Below are 13691 nucleotides of genomic sequence, written 5' to 3'. Positions count from 1 at the left end.
ATTGCAATGCCCAGTATCTAGTAGAATTTGAGCAGCTAACAAACTTACATAGATTATTTATAGTATAATTATGGGTCTGCCTGTGAAAAACTTGTAGTTGTATCTTTCATAATATATTTGTGTAGACATACTTCTATACATACTGCTAATTTGTGTGATGTGTATTTGTTTCATGTTTCTTCTTGGACATGTTGCTTCTGTTAGAGAAGCCTTCATGACATTATTTAAGAATATGTACAATATTTTTAGTAAATCCATCTTGGATTCATTAGTATTTATCTAAATCAAATAAAGTTTAGATGAAACAACTATATTCTTAGCTCATATTTGCCTTATACTCACTATAACACAAGGATGTGCTTGTGATACATTATTTAAATATCCAGTAAATTTAACTATTATGTGAAGCAGGTATAATTATTATTTCTATTTATCAGAGAGGAGCATCTAGAATTGAACTGACAATTTGCTCAAGGTAAAGCCGATACTAGCAAGGGAGTGAGAACTGCGCAGTTCCTACTGCGAAAGCCATTGTGTTAATCTTTTGCCATACTGCTTTTCATTGTTTTATTTCAAATTATAAAATTATCTATGGTTCTTACTGTTTTTACAGAAGCAGTAATTTTAAAAAGTGGCATGTCCCTTTTACAGATATTGTACATAGTTGGATGGCTGTTAATCTGGTTACAAGTAGTAGGAACTTAAACTGAATGCCATAGTTTAAGTCTAGAACCACTTTAGTGAAATGCTCAAAGAAAAAAATATATTCTGTGTTGTTGACTTCTTTTCATGGTTTTGAGTTGGCTGCTATGGTTCTATTTACAGTGGTTGAATTGTGAAGATCCACATTATATATAATATCAATGTTTAAAGATTACTTTAAAATAATTAACTCTGAGACAGCCACTGAGATAAAGTCACACATACACACAGCACACATACATGTGTGTGTACATGTATATTAGTAAAGAGAGAGAGAGAGAGAGAAGGAAAGAAAAGGACAGAGGGAAATGAAGAAGAAAATGTTTTTCAGTATTCTGTTACAGCAATACCTGAGAAAATCAGCTTAAAAAGAAGAAACTTTTATTTTGGCTCAGTTTTGTAGGTTCAGTCCATGGTCAGTTGGCCTGTTGCTTTTGAACCTGTGGCAAGGCAGTACATCATGGTGGAAGCACATGACACACCAAGTTTCTTATTTCATTACAGCTGGGAAGTAAAGAGAGAGGAAGAAGAAGGACTGGGGTCCCATTATCAAGGACAGGCCTCCCAGTAGTCTAACTTCCTCCCACTCGGACCCGTCTTGGAATGCTTCCATTCCCCATAGTACTACATGAGTTATACCTCAGGGAACATTTCAGATCAAAACATATCGGACCTTAATTTTCACAAAACACTATATGGTTGTGTTTCACATGTCACCTGCTTTTCATATACGAGTCATTGAGAAGAGGACCAAAACTTTAAAGTACAGTGAAATCACAACGCCACTGACAAGGTGGGGAAACATTGCTGCTGCCTTCTTTATTATGTTCCTTTATATTATGGAAGATACATAACTACCAGTGGCAAAGACAAGGGAGGAATACTTCCTTCTGTAACACAATTAAGAATTCATTATTCAGTTCTTGATTAAAGTAAAATGATTGATTGAATGATTGATAGTGAAACATTTACAATATTGTTTTCAGGATAATGCAGAGAGGTGGTTCATGGGCCCCTTAGAACAGGAGGCATGATTGCTAACATGAAAGCAAATGGATCAAAGTTAAATGTATTTATGTTTCAATAATTTCAGAATATAACTTCTGTGGGTAGATGTAATCCTTCTTGACTTTCATATTATTCCCTCACATTTGAGACTCGCCACTGCTAATGTTTGTAAGTGCTCTCACGTAGTTGAAGAGTAAGATCTAATTAATGTAAACAATTTGTTCCTCATACTTGAGAGGCAGTTGAAGGTACACTTGTCAAACACTTTTCACAGACTTTCATGATATTGCTTTACTTGATCATTTCCTACCTAATGTAAAATGCCAGGCTTTATTTTTTCATGTTCTTCATTCATTATTTTTTTATTAAACCCTCTGGAAATTACTCTCCTCATTTTATGTGCCATCGTTTTAAATAAGTTTAAAAGAAGCTCTTGAAGATACTGGCCCCAAGTGCTCTTCTGAAACATAATTCTCATTTTCTTCTGGAATAAAATGATGATTTATTTCTAAAAAGAAAAATTGCTATCAAAACCATTACATCTTTCATTTCTGAATGTCGGTAAAATTACAAATGTTTTGTGAGTCATTTCTTCATCTTATTACATGAACCTCTGTTTTCAATTTTTTTTACCCTGTCATCATTTAACATATAATTTATTAAAATGAATTAGAAATTTAACAAGATGCATATTATAAAAACAACAAACTTGAAAGTATGTTATCAAAAGCCTGATAGTTCAAAATTGGACATATCAGTGGATTTTTCACACAGAGAATAAACCCATGCAATTTTACTGAGCATATGGAGTATTGGAGACTATCTACTAATACAATAGTCTCTCTTCGGGAAATACCACAGATTCTCCCAAGACTTGGCAGCCTATATTTCTCTAGATGCATAGGAGCACAGACTAACCACTAATTGAAAACAAACCTCAAAGTTTTTAAAATGTCACTCTGTGGCTGATGAATCAAACAAAAGGACCATGCATGGAGAAGAACTAGACTCCATGCTCAGATACAGCCCAGGGGCAGCTCAGTCTCCCTGTGGATTCCCTAGCAAGGGGAGAAGGGGCTGCTTCTGACATGGACTCAGTGGGCAGCTCTTAGATCACCTCCTCCTAGGGAGGTAGCCTAAATAGGCCACAGAGGAAGAGGATCCAGACAGTCCTGATGAGACCTGATAGGCTAGGGTCAGATAGTTGGGGAGGAGGACCTCCCTTATCAGTGGCCTACAGGAAAGACTTAGGGGCAGAGGAAGAGGGTGGGAGGGATGGAAGAAAGAGGGAGGGCAGGACCAGGAGGAGCTAGGAAGAGGGCTACAGCTGGGATACAAAGTGAATAAATTATAATGATAAAGAAAAAAAGTTTAAAATGTCACTTTGTGGTTCCACAAACCTTCCAGATTTTCAGCTCTGTAGCAGTAATAATGGTAATCAAGCCACATAGTTAGAAAAACATAAAGCTAGCCCTATATGGGGAAATCTGTGTCTACAGATTTAAAGTATAAATGTTGAAATTTAATTTTTTCAATTTTCGTTAGGAGCTCTGAGTGTGATGTCTCAGAGATGCTCAAGCACATATAATCTACCAAACCCTGTACTTCCTTTCAAACTCCAAGACTTAGCTTTTAGTTACTATTGGGATTAGCTCTGGGATTGTGGGTATGGATATGGTGGTTCTGTGTCTTACCATAGCTAAGAGTCACAAATTTCATTCATTAAAAGTATTCACAACCTCATATGGTCAAATGCCTTAGGAGTTAATGATTACAAATAAGACATGGCATATTTTGAAAATAAAGCCTTTGTAGTTTTATGCTAAGAACTAATATCTAAAATATCTCATTAATTGTTTTCTTGGACATAAAATTTTATTATGAAAGCTGTATTTCCTTCTCAAAAAATTGAATTTGTGTTGTTCGGTTTACAAGAGAAAGTGACTTTTTGCTTATTTAAAGAGAAAGCAATTTCATATTTAATAGGAGTTCAAATTTTAAATTTGTGCTTCCCTAGAATAACACCAAACCCATAAAATTGTCATGTAACACACACACACACACACACACACACACACACACACACACACATATATGTTATGTGTATATTAACAGAAAGTGTTAAAAATCACAATGGTTTGCAAATTCAAACAAAATAAATATACATGTGCATTTACATTTCTTTTTACTGTGTGGATAACATGATTGGAAGACTTCATTATGGAAGATTACAGCCTAAATTAATCAATATGTGTTTAGTTTGAAAAATAACAGAGTCAAAATACAGCTCCTCCTGTTGACGGAATTGAAGCCAGGAGGCTGGGATCTCAGGTACTAAAAATGACAGTCACAACCTCATCCATTGATCCTCAAACTTATGGAACACAGTGGCTGAATAGGCAGTCAACCACTGGGATTGCAAAACAAAAAAGGCCATGGAGCTGTGAAAGCACAGCCAATATAAGGAAGAGAGCAAAGGCCAGGCTGTTTCAACTGTGGCCTTAGCAACCACACTTTAACAAAAGATGTTTTAACTGTGAGTCCAGACTCTGAAATTAGAACCCAACATATTCAGTCATGTCCTTAGTTCTCAAAGTTGATAATCCCAGTGTCCAAGTGAGTGGAGATGTAGGTTTCACATAGAAGAAACAAACAAACAGAAACCCAAGTGCCCAGAAGATGAGATACACATAAGTCCATTCAGTAAACGGCAGAAAAACAGAGTGGGAACTATGAAGCTATGATGTGACCCTTTCCCCCACCAGCACACTGCAGCACATCCAGTCCCATCAGGACTGAGCTTATCTTCATCCACTGAGGCCAGGCAAGGCAGCCCCATTAGGGGGAAGTAACAGAAAGCAGGCCTGCCTAAAAGATGTGAAGAGATAAAGATAAAGAGTAAGGGAACGTTCAGCCAATGCCTGGCCCAAACTAAGAGCCACCCCATGGGACAGAGTCAATCAATGACATCATTAATGATACTCTGATATGTTTAAGACAGAGGCCTAGCCTAACCATACTCTGAGAGGCTCCACCCAACCGCTGATTAAATCAGATTCTGAGACTCACAGCCAAGCATTAGAGTTCAGGGTGTCCTGTGGACAAGTTGTGGTGGTCATGTATAGAAGGACCCAGAGGGGACAAGAATGTCACAAGAAGAGCAACGGAGTCAACTAACCCATGGGGCATATAGAGACAGAAGCAACAATTGAAGAGCAAGCATGAACTGGACCTACACCCTCTTCACATATGTAACAAATGGGCAATTTGACCTTTATGTGGGTTCCCTAAGAAGTTGACCAGGTGCTATCTCTGACATCCTGATTTTTTATTAAAAACACTATAGAGATGTCATTAAAACATGGCTTATATCTTGTCTTTCTTAAAAAAAATGCAATGACACATTTTTACAATTTTCCTACATTTTGGATCTGAAATGTCCTCTGAGGCATATGATAGAATCTTGGTCTGAACTTGTACCATTAGGAGGACATACAGCATTTAAGGGGTGAGTGAAAAGAACTTAGGACATTGGGATATTAATAATGCTAATTGTCAACTTGAGAAAAATTTAGCATCACTTGGAATATGTGCCTCTGGCCATGCCTGTAGTGAAGATCCTTATTATGGTACTTGAGATAGCAAGACCTGTCCACTAAGGATAGCCAATTTTCCTAGCTGGGATTCTGGACTGTATAAATAGAAAAAGATGAGCACCAGCATGCGTTTCCTCCTCTGTTTCTAGACAGTGGATGAAATAAGACCAACTTCTTTCAGTTCCTGTGACCTTGAGTAACTCATGAAGTCAAACCGTATACTCTAGCTGTGAGCCAGTGTAAACCCTTAAAATAAATATGGAAGTTTCTTTAGCCATGGTATTTTGTTGTAGCAATAGGAAAAGTTAATAATGGATGTGCCCTAGAAAAACTTTGGAGGTACCAGGACCTTCATCTTTTTCCTCTCCTTACCTGACCACCATGAAGGGAAAAGTCTCCCCTAGCACATATTCTGACCATGATGTGTTGAGTCCCCACAGGTCCAGGTTACAGAGCCAAGTGTAGATTGAGACTCCAAAAACTTTTAGTCAAATTAACCATTTTGTAAATATGTAGTTTATATTATGGTTTAAAAATGACATATTGTCCCAAACGCTCATGTGTTGAAAGATTGTTCATCATGTTGAACCCAGTCACTGAAAGGTAAAAGTATCCTGAAGGGTCTTATTTAATGAGTGTCTTATTCCATTGATTGATTCATAGTTGGATGACATCATAGGACATGAAGGCAACTAGAATGTGGGGCTTAAGAGAATAAAGGATGGTGGGTTACCTTAATTTGAAAGGAGTATAATATTATCCCTAACCCACTTACTTCTCTCACTTCCTTTCTGGGCGTTGTAGGCAGGACCCTGCTCCAAATGTTTCTGCCAATGCGATCTTCCTATTTTCCTCAGGCTCAATGAAATGGAGCCATATGAGAGTGGGGTTGAAACAATTGAAACCAGGTGCCAAAATAAATCATTCTTTTAAAATTATGTCAGTATTTTGTCATATTTTTGAAATACCAACTAACACTCGACAGCTGTTCTCAAAATTCAGAAAACAATAGTACACTCCCTGCCTGGGGAAATGGAACCATCCACAGGGGAGATTTGGGGGCACGGGGCAAATAGAGTCCTTGTCTCTGAGCAACAAAAGTAAGAATATTGGAATGATATTTATATTTAATATGACCTGGAGATAAGTTCAGCACCTATTGTTTATAATACAATGCCTAGCTATATGGCTGGCTTGTACTAACTTTTTGTATTTTAAGCAAAATAATGAGAATTTCATTTAAGGGGAGTGACATAATCCTTCTCTATATTTATAGATGTTCTTTGATTATGCTGACTTTCATGCCTGCTGTTGCCAGTGGATGTGGACTCAGCAGTCAAACATTTATAGAAGAGTTAGTTTGCATGTTTACTGTGGAAGCAATGAACAAATTTGTTGCTATGTTGTAAACCAGCTCCTTTTGAGTTGTGGAGATTTTACTAATGTGTCATGTAAATGTTTCCACTTGTCAAAATTTCTAAAGGCCAAAACATGTGTTATGTTACCCAGGAATATTTTTCTCTAGGATTTGAAAGAAATTTTGACATAAATTTAATTAAATCGCCAAATGCTGCCGTTATGTTTTGTAGACTGTCATTACAACTAAATACCATACTTATTATTCCGATCCTAAAATCACACAGCATTCAAGTTTACACATTCTTTAATATTTCACAAAAGTACCATTAATGAAAGCCCAGGAATATTTTTCCAAGAAAAATAGATCTCTCTATAATATTTGTTCAGTTGCCTTACATACTTAGGTTACTTTACATGCACAGTTCTCTTTAAAAGACATTTATATACGGGGATATATAAATGAAATATTGGTTTCTGATAAGCCATAAAATGTGAGCTCTGTAGTTCTTACTATATTTCAGTGGAAATGCAGGGTGTAACATAAATGACCAGGTGCCCTAAGGATGAGCAGATTAAAATCTCCCTGACTCGTAATGTTAACAGTAGTTAAAGCTATATTAACCAGTCAAGATTCTCCAGAATTTTTACGCATATATACATCTGGACATGTATAAACTTAGCCTACTCCACCATTACTGCTGTCACTTCCTAAATGTAACAGGGTGTCTGTAGTTACCTTAGAAAGGCGAGATAATCATCACTTTTCAAAGATTTTTTTGTATGTGTATGGGTGTTTTGCCTGCATGTATGACCATGCACTACATGCAAGCAGTGCCTACAGAGGCCATGAGTTGGCATCGAATTCCTGGAACTGGATTATAAATGGTTGTGAGCTGCCATGTGGACACTAGGAGCCAAACTTCGGTCCTCTGGAAGAGCACTTTAATGGCTAAGCCATCTCTCCAGCCCCTAAAACATGCATTCTTACTAAACAACAGTGTCTGCTTATTAAAGCAATACTTTATAAGTCAAAACTATGCTCTCTGTCACGAACAACTCCACATTTGGCTAAGGCTGAGGATCTGGCTTGCTTCCATGTATGTGGACCTATCTGCATTGCCCACGTGACATGCTGGGGTTGGCTACCCATAGGATATTTAAGCTGTGGGCTGGCTTTCCCCAGGGTCAGATGATTGTTCAAGATTCCTGAACAAACTGCATTGAAAAAAAAAAAAACTATGGAAAATTCATATACATGATGATAGGCACTGATGCTGGAGTGAGTTTTTGAGGGATGCAGCTGCCTTCATGCAGCCCAAGCTCCTCTAAGTACAACATCATTCTCCTACAAGTCACCCCCAAAACCTCATTGGCTACCAAGTTTTATTTTGGAAGACCTATGTTTTTGTATCTTGTTGTTTATTTATTATTTATAACAATTTATTAACTTTGTATTCTGCTGTAGCCCCCTCCCTCGTCTCCTCTCAGTCCCACCCTCTCTTACTCTTCTCCTTCTATGTCCCTCCACTAATAGGGGAGAACCTCCTTTCCTTCTATCTGACCCTAGCCTATCAAGTCTCATCAGAACTGCCTAGCGGGTGAAGCCTTGCCAGGCCAGAGAGGAAGACTATTGTCATTGGTACCCTACTGGCTTTAGTAAATGTTTGTTCGCAAATTCTCAGGAAAGGTCAAACAATAAGCATATAGCATTTTGAACTCTTTCTTATTAAAATTGGAGTCTTGCTGAGCATGATGGCACAGGCTCCTGAGGGAGAGGTAGGTGGATATCTTCGAGTTCAAAGCTAGCCTGGTCTAAAAGGAGAGTTCCAGGACAGCCAGGGCTGTTAACACAGAAAAGCCCTCTCTTGAAAGAGCAACAACAAACACTTGGAATCTTGGCTAAACTTCATTTTTATCCTTTTGGTGCCTTAACATAAGCAACAGTTGCTCTTTGAAGAAGAAATTCACTGAGTTTATAGGCAGTGGTACTACACTCCAGCTCTGGGAAATATTGTTTGACTCACCCTTCTCCCACTGTGGGAAACAGTACTTGATCCCACCCCTGACCCCTGACGCCATGGGAAATCTTATTTGATCTCCATTCTCTTCTCTCACTGACTGTTTTATTGTCTCCTAGCATTTCTCTCATTCCTCAAAACTGCAAGGAATTTCTCCACAGTTAGTTTCATTCAAAAATTAATTAGTTTAGGTTAAAAATTGATGAAAAAAATGGCTTTCATGCTGTAAATTGTACATAACTGAATGACCCTGTTCCTCTTTTCAGGTAGAGAGTGGGTAATCAATGTTCCTTGCCGCTGTGCCCTGAGCCCCAACCTTGCTGGCCAGCGGAGATACTTCCTTCTTGAATTATCTCTAGTTTCTGTGTCCTGCCACCTTTTCCCTTGGCTACTTTCTTGGTCCAATAATGTACCCCTCCTGGCAGTGCATTCTGACACATTCCCATCCTTACTGAAGGAACGCATTCTAATGCACTTGGAATCTCATTTTCTTGGGGCTAATGTTTTATCTCTTCCTTCCTTCCAAAGTCACATGTAACCTTATGCTTTTCCCAACCGTTAGACTACTCAATTTCAGAAACACCTAATATAGTTCATGATTCTATCCACTTAAAAATTTTCTTTCTTTAAGCTCTATGTCTTAGCACTGTCTTGTTGGACATCATGTTCAACCAGTAAGCTTAGGGTCCTGTCCTGTTGGCAAGTCCTGTTCTGGGTTCCTCCCATCCTCTGAAGTATAAAGTGCATCATATTACGTCCTGAGCTCTGTGACCTTCCTGGTCTGTTTCATTTCCAACTACATTTCAGTGGTAGAAACTCTTTCTTTTGTACCTCTCCATCTATAATTCCCAATTGTATGTTTCCTACTTCAAGCTCTCCGTCAATGTCCTAACGCACATCCAAATGTAAAAATTAGCATTTCTGTTTTCTTGCCTATAATGTCATGTTAGCCAAATCATCATAATAGATATTTAAAATGTCTGAGCCCTCTACTCTCTCAGGTTTATCTATTCATGATTTAACACCGTAATCAATAGAGGAAATCATTTATGGACATTTGTAAGTGTGCAATTTGGGTTAGGCCAAGAACAAAAGATAATGAAAAATATGTATTGACAAGTAATGTCCAGATTTTATGTGTACCTTAAGAAAGTCATTATTCCCAACATTGGGTATTCATATTTTGAGTAGAAATAGTCCTTGGGGTGATTACCATGTAAAGAATATGTTAGACGTGATGATCTAGCAGAGTACATACCACACAAGGTATTCAAGCTATGCTCTAATCGTGACTGACAAATCACTGCACATAACACTCTGATTCTTGTTCCAAACAGCACGGTATATTATTGAATTACATTTATTTACATTAATATTAATTAACCTGAAGACATTCTTCATTTACTTAATTGTTACGTTTTTGTTGTTTGATTGTTTGTTTTGTTTTTGAATACATTTTTCTGTAAGACTAGCCTTAGACTGGCAAGATAAGGTATGACAACCTTCAAATCCTGATTCTTTTTTTTTTTTAAAGAGGCTTCACACACACACACACACACACACACACACACACACACACAAAAAGACTGACAGCAGCACAAATCTGTGGGAATAATCTAGTTTTTAAAACACTATTTCACTATATGTCCTTGGTAAATTACCAGAAATAAATTTCAGTGTAACAGTGTACCTTTTAACTGTATTTTTTGAGAATTTCTGTGCTTTAATTATTTTTGTTTGTTTATTTCTTTTTTATTTTTTATTAATTACATTTTTTTCACTTTGTATTGCCCCTGTGGTTCCCTCCCTCCTCCTGTCCCAATCCCTCCCTTCCTCCACCCTCTGCATGCATGCCCCTCCCCAGGTCCACTGATAGGGGAGGACTTCTTTTCCTTCCTTCTGATCCTAGTCAATTAGGTCTTATCAGGCAACTCCTGATTCTTCTACAAATAATTCTTGAATGTTGGGATTGCAGATATTTTGCTACCATCACCAACCTGAAGATAGTTTTTATATTTTTCTTAACCTAGTCAAAAGAGTAGCACTGATAATTAACCATAATAAATTTATATCGTGCTGGGAAGTATATAATTTTCATTATTTAATACAATTTTGTCTAAATGTTTTTATTCCACACAGCTGTCTAGAAGATACATGCAAAGCTATTTCCTTTTACAATTGGTTTTAATTTTTATCATTAATAAATTTTCAAATGTTCCCTGAAATACCTGGGGCACTTTAAAAACCAATTTAAAAAGCACCATAACTCACACTAATAGAGAACAATTTTCAAACTCATTTACAAAATATTCTATCCTCATGTCATGTGGAATGTGATAAGTTATTATTTTTATTATCCTGAGTTTCAAAGACACATTTAAAAGTGAAAATTAGCTACATTGAAAGTAATAGTTTTTTTAGAAAAAAAAAAACATTTCTCTTTTTTCATATTTTAAATATTATACCAAGCCTATATTTGGCAATTGAAAACAAGATAGTAAGAAAATGAGCATAATAGTAAAGGTGCTATTGATAAATTATGTCCATAAATGGCATCAAGATAGTTGTAGTGGTTGAATTAGTAACTGGGTTTGAGTTGTTGCCTTCTTTAATATTATGTTCACAACTATTAAAGAAAAGTTCATACAGTCACAAAAAAGTAAAACTTGAAATAGTAAGATGCAGTACTTGAAAAATCTGAAACTGGAAATAAGTTATAGTTTACAAATACATCATACTAAATTAAGATTAAATATTGGAAAATCAAACTTAAATCCTATATATATCACTAATAAGGAAAAATATGAACAATATTAAGTAATAACAACCTCCCTTCTCAGCCTTTAATATTGGCTAAAGAATGGTGAAAAATAAAATAGTAAAATAGCATTTTACATATCCAGTAAGTATTCTATGTATGATATAATTTAAGCACAATTATCTTATATTTGATGGAAAATACAAAATTGTGGTTTTTATGCCAATAAAGAAGCATATTTCCAAAGTCATGTTTTCTGTTAATGTTCTTATAAAAATCAGAAAATTTACCATAATTAGTTCATTATAAACTGGCAAAGGCAAATTTGGCTTTTTTGTTGTTTTGTTGTTTTGGTTTAGTTTGGTTTTGGTAGTTTGACCTTACATAAGGCTAGACTACATACACACCTAAAATATATGTGTGACTTTGCACATAACTGTGAGTTGTATTCAAATTTAATGTGTACAGGTACTCAAGCCTTACTGATAACTTCAGGAATTTTCTGCCACTGTGTTATTCCATTACTCAAGAACCTTTAACATATGATACATTCTCCACATCTACCACTAAAGTCAGCGTGTTTTAAAGTGATTGTAAATGTTTGCATGGGGTCATTGCTGGAGGGAAATGTGAGGTGCAAGAAATTGTATGATGGACAGTAGCTGAATACAGAAGACCTACTGCCCAACCAAGTTCAACCTTCGCTTACAGCTTGATGCTGTCAGGTCATTTACACATTCCAAGCTTGTGAAATTCTGCTCATTACATTGATTTACTATAAAGAATTAGCAGCTCTGGCGGCATCCATCGGGTGAGCACAATTTCATCCAGGAGCTGTGGAGGAGGAAGCAGTCTGATTTGATGCGCTTTCTTCTGAAGGTCCGCCCCTGGAAGTAGCACCAGCTGTCTGAGCTGCACAGAGCTCCCGCCCCACTAGGCCTGATAAGGTGCAAAGGCTGGGATACAAGGCCAAGCAAGGCTATGTCATTTACAGAATTTGTTTTCCTCATGGTGGCCGCAAACGCCCAGTTCCTAAGGGTGAAACTTAAGGCAAGCCTGTCCACCAAGTGTGTCGCTAAGGAGAGAGCTGGATGCCATTGTGGGGCTTTGAGAGCCCTGAATTCCTACTGGGTTGGTGAAGACTCCACATATAAATTTTGTGATGTTGTCTTCATTGATCCATTCCAGAAAGCTATCAGAAGAAATCCTGATACCCTGCGGATCTTCAAACCAGTCCACAAACCCAGCGATGTGTGGGGTGACATGTGCTGGCCTTAACAGCCATCGCCATGGAAAGGGCCACAGCTTCCACCGCACTATTGGTGGTTCTCACTGTGCAGCCTAGAGAGGGCGCTATTCTCTCCAGCTCCACTGTTACCGCTAATACAAGTAATGTTTGTAAAATTCATGACCAATAAACAATTTAGGATAGTCAAAATTAAAAAAAAAAAAAGAATTGGTAGCATAACCAATGATTGACTATCGCTGCTGTGTACCCTGTCCTCCTCTGCCCCTTTTTCTTTTTTCTTTCTTTTTGTTTCCTTTTCCTTTCCTATTTATTTATGACTTTTCACACACACACACACACACACACTATTCCTATATTATTTCCTTGTTTCTCTTTCTGTCTCCCTGTTTGATCTGGGTGTTGAAACTTGGTTCCCGGCAGGACAAGCAAACATTCTCCCAATAATTTATCTTCCAGGCATTGTATTGTACATAATACATTTGTTGAGTAGCTCTCATACAAATCCCTAGTAAATGGCTATTTAGCCTAAATATGATTTGAATTTTATCTCATTTTCATATTATATAAAACATCTATATATCATGAATGTAATATTTATTTATAAATGACAGGAAAATTTATAGAATATTTACATTCTAGCAGGTACATTGCACAGCCCTTTAAAATCTTTAAGGAAATATTGAATTAGGCTAATTTTAAAATGAAGTTAGGAGAGAGGAATGCTCCTGTTATCTCAGCACTCAGGAAGGCAGAGGCAGGCAGATCTCTGTGAGTTTGAGGCCAGCTGGTCTACAAAGCCAGTCTAGGACAGCCAACCTGTCTCAAGAAACCCTGTCTCAAAAAAAAAAAAAAAAAAAAAAAAAAAAAAAAAAAAAAAAAATGAAGTTAGGTAACTATTTTATATGAGCAAATTGAGAAAATTTTAACATGAATTAACAAACAAAAATCTGCATGTTAGTCCTTCAAGTTTACTTTCTCATAGGATGATCTAAAAGAATTTG

General features: G+C 36.9%; 1 protein-coding gene and 1 pseudogene across 4 annotated transcripts in view; one reads left to right on the top strand and one right to left on the bottom strand.

The window, feature by feature from the left end:
- The window catches only part of Fstl5 (follistatin like 5), a 692962-nt gene that overhangs the window by 452275 nt on the left and 226996 nt on the right, over positions 1 to 13691 (bottom strand). The gene's annotated exons all lie outside the window — the stretch shown is intronic.
- LOC110544510 (large ribosomal subunit protein eL15-like) lies at positions 8418 to 12825 on the top strand (annotated as a pseudogene).

This window comes from Meriones unguiculatus, chromosome 2, assembly GCF_030254825.1.
Source record: "Meriones unguiculatus strain TT.TT164.6M chromosome 2, Bangor_MerUng_6.1, whole genome shotgun sequence".
NCBI lineage: Eukaryota > Metazoa > Chordata > Mammalia > Rodentia > Muridae > Meriones > Meriones unguiculatus.
Note: the sequence above shows the minus strand (reverse complement) of the source record. Positions and strands in the feature narration are given on the sequence as shown.